This window comes from Lethenteron reissneri, chromosome 40 (genome assembly GCF_015708825.2).
Source record: "Lethenteron reissneri isolate LAM-NWPU_2019-01 chromosome 40, ASM1570882v1, whole genome shotgun sequence".
NCBI classification, from domain to species: Eukaryota; Metazoa; Chordata; class Hyperoartia; order Petromyzontiformes; family Petromyzontidae; genus Lethenteron; species Lethenteron reissneri.
Genome location: NC_083818.1, coordinates 8,090,622 through 8,096,621, shown reverse-complemented (window position 1 = coordinate 8,096,621; position 6,000 = coordinate 8,090,622).

Genomic DNA, 6,000 nt, shown 5'->3' with positions numbered 1-6,000 from the left:
CGGTGGAGTAAAGTGTGGGCATTCTCACCTCTTCCAAAGAATTCACATGGCTCTCTAGAGCGCTCTATAGCGGAAGCCCTTTTCGCCTGCAGTGACACAAGCAATCAATTGATGGGCTGAAAAATGAAGCAAAGACAAAGATCCCCCGTATAGCCTTCACAGACTGGTGGCGCAAGTGCTGTTATAAATTGATGCAAATAATGCGCTTCCCTTTCAAAGCACCCGGGAGGCTGATCCGGCCTACACTCTCAAAAAAGGCTTTCCTCAGAGATAATTTGCAGCCGCGCAAAAACAACAACAACACCCAAAAAAAACCGATGGAGCCATCTGGAGGCAAATTGTGACCGACTGCACCTGCTCCGCCAAATGACAACCACATCTCCGAATATGAATACAAATGGTCATGTGTCGTGTTAAATACACAGTCTAATGACCTTCACAGAGGCGGTGATTGTTTAAGGTAAAGTTTTCACCCACGCTGTCGAGTGGGTCCGTTGAGCACGTGGCCCCGTGTGCCCAACCTCCAACGCCCCTCTTAGCTTCAACGTTTTGGACATTTTTTAACAGGCATTTGCTGCAACGAACAATATCGTAATTAAGGTGAAATTTGATAAATCGGGAAAGCAACACATGCAGCATTGGTATTAGCAAAATTTTAATAATTGGGCTGTGAGGCTCAGGGAAGGTATGCTCAAAGTTAAAAGTTAATTTATTAGGTATAGCCCTGTGAGCCATTCGGCTCTTGAATCGGGTGCAACCGCAACAAACAAAAAACAAAAACATGAACAAGAAAATATCTTAAAGTGACTATGTGACTAAGTGCAAACAGAAAATCCAAGAAAAGACAGCAAAATATTGCAGAAAAAATCACCGTACACCAACCCTGTGCAAATATCCCAGTGGGATGCAAGTCAAACAACAACCATAAGACAACTTAGATTAAGGCCATCAGCCTAACTCTGTACTACAACAATCAAACATGGCCAAACCAAAAAACTTTTCGAAAATCACCAATAATTAAGCCATTGCAATGTAACGTGAAGTTTTTTGATTTTACGTTGTTGCTGTTTGCCTGTAGCTTCCCATTGCCTCGATAAAGTCTCGCCCATTCCCTTCAATTCTGTATACTAAACGAGATCTAAAGCCCACTGAGCTACATAGCTCTTTTCCAGAAACAATCTGGCCACAAATAATATCTCAACGAAGTGGCTTATCACGTGGACATGTTATAGCAGCCAAATACTCTAAAATATTGTTTCTAAATGTGGAGGGAAACCCCCAGAGGACCCGGAGAAATGTCAACATGACCACGGGGAGAACATGCAGAATCCCAATATACAGCAGGCGTCAGGGTCTGGATCGAACCCACATACCAAGCGAGATAATAAAACCGGATGACCCGGGATCGAACCCACGAACCTCCTGCATACCAAGCGAGATATTAAAACCGGATGACCCGGGATCGAACCCACGAACCTCCTGCATACCAAGCGAGATATTAAAACCGGATGACCCGGGATCGAACCCACGACCTCCTGTACACCAGGCGAGGTAAGTTAAAATATTGCCACTGTAGTCGCCTCATTCTTTTATTCGAGTAACTTGCTGCGATCCAGTAATGGTCTCTGAATTGTCTCCCTGCCGTCTCTCTTCCGCTGTCTTCCTCTGCTTCTCGCGTCCCTCTCTCGGTATCCACTCCGAAAACGATGTTGTCTCTGATCCCTCGTCATTTGTTGGCAAAGCGTGGCCTCCTCTGTTCCACTTGACTTCTTTCACAATCATTCGTTTAGTTTTTTTTTTTTCAAGTATAAAAAAACAGAGCCCTTGCTTATATATATATAAACACACTCATATACATCGTCAATAAAACCACTGCACCTCTAAACGTGCAGTCATGGTCAAGCAGTGTAACATGAGCCCTCTTGGCCAAAATCTTGAGAGCAAGCCTGCGTTATGCGATGAAATCAGACAAAGTTTACTTTCTTTTTTTAGAGTCACCGAACCGACTGTGATTTTTGTTCAGACACCGCGGCCGCATTGTTAACGGCTCGCAGTGCATTGGCCTAGTAAGTGCTGTCTCGGAAATAAGAGTGCGCATCGCATTATAAAAGCCAACAGACCAGTAACCCGGGGGGGTGGGGAGGGGGCTTTTTATGTTGTTGCACTCACAGTAATGCATTTATCATGAGATGAAATATGTTCAGGAAACATAAACACTGTCGAGGAGTACTTCGCTTTTCGCTTACGTTGGAGGCTGCACAACCGAACGGTTATCAGCACACTTTTTTCACAGTTTGCACGGGCGACAAAGTTTAACTTGCAGCGAGTTGTTTTATTAATATTGTTTTTTATTTGCCATTTCACCCCCCACCCCCACCCCCCCAAAAAAAATGTCATCGAAACTGAAGTGGATCGTGAAAAAGAACGCAACAATCTGCATGAAGAACAATGTAATCCCATATCACACTTCTTCTGCGTGGTCCAACTCGTTATCGAAACACATCCGCTGTTTTCTGAATTCAATCACTGCGCATTACTCGCGATTGGGTGTGTATCACAATCGTGGATTTCCTCGTAAAAGAAGATGGATCACAAAGCAGAAAAAATGCACAAAGAGGATACAGAAATCCGTTCTTGAATTGCACTGAGAGGCGGAAAAAGGAACTCGTGGATCAGAGGACGAAAAAAAAATGAGAGGCATCAAAATTACTGTACAGGACGCGTGGCAATTAGATTGTCAGTGAGCAAGCGTGGTCATGGAATTGCACTCAATGGGAAGAGAGAGACACGCCTGAGAAGATGCTCCCCCGCAAAAGAAATGGGAGCACGTGCGTGCAGAACTTTTGTCGCACCGTACGTAGCCAAGCGCGACGATCGGAGGCGCGACGGGATGAGCCTGCGGTCGCACGACGGAGACATGGGTCGTGGCATCGCAGGGCCACGCGAGATGGCGTGCCGCGTAGGGAAGGCATTCATCCAGCAGCGGAGAGTCGACGGCTGCTGCTGCTGCTGCTGCTCCTCCTCGATCGTGCCAATTCTTCGAACAGCTGAGGCAGCGCTGCCTCGTCAAGTGTTGCTTGTTCTAGATTTGAAGCTTTCGTGACTGCAAGGATTCATACTCTTCGGTTTTTTCGGTAAAGTCACGTCGGTAAAAAAATTAAATGAATTAAAGTAAAATAAAACAAATTAAAAAACAAAGGCTCACCCTCTTAAGCCTCACCTTACCATATTAATAAAAAGTGTGCCGTACTTGGCCCTTCCCCCCTCTCCAACCATTATATATACGGAGTGGTAGCTCTTGCAATCTCTCATTTACTTGATACAGCTGTCGTGGCTGTGACGGTTCCACCTGAAGACGGAGGCTTGTGTTGCCTCCGAAACGTCGTGAATTTTTTTTTATTTTTTTTATTTTACTTTTATTAATTTAAATTTTTTACCCACGTGACTTTACCGAAAAAACCTAAGAGTATGTTGCTTGTTGTTGCTGGTATCTGAGAAGACCCTCTCGAGTCACAATAAGTCAAATATGTATCGAATCGTGCATTAACATTCCTACTGTGCCTCGCATCGAAAACGGCGTTCAATCTCACGCGAAAGGAACGAACGTGCACTCCTGTCGCAAACCCAAGTCATCGGGTGAAAGATTTGAAAATCTCATTAGCTCGTGTTAATGTCCCGTTCATAACAAAACAAACGACTGCACACTCTTGTTATTGCTTTATATACGAGACGCATTGATAGAAATGCCAATGATTCCTAAATCTTGGCTCGTTCACCGTCATTAAACAACACGTGGCATTCTAGACGCACCAGTAAAAGGCACGTAGCGTTTAACAGGGGCGTCGGTTGGAAGTGCATTTACACAATGCTGCATATGTACACGCAGCTCCCCTTTGTCAGCCCTACACTGGACCAAGAGCCATCGGCACACCGTGTGCGTAATGGGGGCTCTTTGATCATACTTCACCACTCTGAACAGTGTGGGTTTGACGAGGGTGGGAAGCGCCACCAATTAGAACGGTTGGCTACGTACGGTGCGAAAGAAGTTCAACATACATACGTGGATGTCTGCACGGCACAACAATAAAATCTGCTGCATTACCCTCGGATCAAAAAAAGATTAAGCCCTGCAGTAGCCTTTAACACCGTGTATTATACTTGGTGGTCCACCAGGCTCAATACTAATTGCGTGTGATTTAGCCATAGCCACTTATTGGTTCCTGCCACTAAACATCTGCTAATGGTAGTTAAACATAACGTATGTCCCTCCTCCGCTTGGTAAATTGTTTGCTTTAGTAATAAAGTTTAATAGTGCTTCTAAAGTTTTAGAGTAATGTCAGTCATGGGGGTCACTTGACCATACATCATTACGCTGGTCAATGCGGGTTCATGAAAGGGTCGCAGGGGGAAGGGGGGGAGAGGCGCAGGCAACTTCGGATATCTCACCGATTATGATGTTAGTCACGGTCGGGAATCTATCCCAGGCAACTGGCCTCATTTAGTAGTAGGTTTTTACCCTTTAAACTGGTACAAAAACTGACACCTTTATACAAGGCATCATGTTTGCAATAACCACAACACAAGTAGTCAAAATGCTAACAAAAATAAACAACTCTGATGATGATAATGATATGCACTGTCCTTGAAGTTGATTGGCCCACACCCGAGACAGCTTTTCTTAGAGCCGAGTCTCCATTGGTGTTGGACCAGATGACGCCAAAAGGCGTACAACTCAAAGACAGCACACTATCAGAGTATTGAGAGCTCGGGGTAAGCATGTACACTATGAGACCTCCTTTACCAGTGGCAAAATATAGTAGTAGGTTTTTACCCTTTAAACTGGTACAAAAACTGACACCTTTATACAAGGCATCATGTTTGCAATAACCACAACACAAGTAGTCAAAATGCAAACAAAAATAAACAACTCTGATGATGATAATGATATGCACTGTCCTTGAAGTTGATTGGCCCACACCCGAGACAGCTTTTCTTAGAGCCTAGTCTCCATTGGTGTTGGACCAGATGACGCCAAAAGGCGTACAACTCAAAGACAGCACACTATCAGAGTATTGAGAGCTCGGGGTAAGCATGTACACTATGAGACCTCCTTTACCAGTGGCAAAATATAGTAGTAGATATTTACCCTTTAAACTGGTACAAAAACTGACACCTTTACACAAGGCATCATGTTTGCAATAACCACAACATGATGCCTTGTATAAAGGTGTCAGTTTTTGTACCAGTTTAAAGGGTAAAAACCGACTTCTATATTTTGCCACTGGTAAAGGAGATGTCTCATAGTGAACTGACTTCATTGCCCAGTGCTATGAACTGCTAGGTTGCTTCTCATCTTCTTATTCTCTCTCCACGGCACTCGCAACACTTTCGAGCTCGCTCCGTTTCCGCGGCGGACCGAAACCAAAAACTCACCGTGGGCCCTCCCCCGGGTGGGGTGGCAACGCTTTGTAGCGGAGAGGGATTTCACGATCCCGTGTTTATACTTATCGAGAAAAAAATGGGAATGCAGTGACGCTGCCAAAATCCGCGACGGGAATTTGCCCGACTGAGTCAGTGTATTCGTGTTTGTGTGATAATCTCTGTGTGTTTCTGTGTAGTATGTGTGTGTGTCTCTGTGTAGTATGTTTGTGTCTCTGTGTAGTATGTGTGCGTGTCTCTGTGTAGTATTGTGCGTGTCTCTGTGTAGTATGTGTGTGTGTCTCTGTGTAGTATGTGTGCGTGTCTTTGTGTAATAGTGTGCGTGTCTCTGTGTAGTATGTGCGTGTCTCTGTGTAGTATGTGTGTGTCTCTGTGTAGTATGTGTGTGTCTCTGTGTAGTATATGTGTGTGTGTCTCTGTGTAGTATGTGTGCGTGTCTTTGTGTAATAGTGTGCGTGTCTCTGTGTCTGTGTCTTTTTGTGTGCGGAGCGCTAGAGCAATGATGAGCACCCTGCGCTACGAACCCGGCCGCCCGAGTTCGATTCCCGCTCATGGCCAACA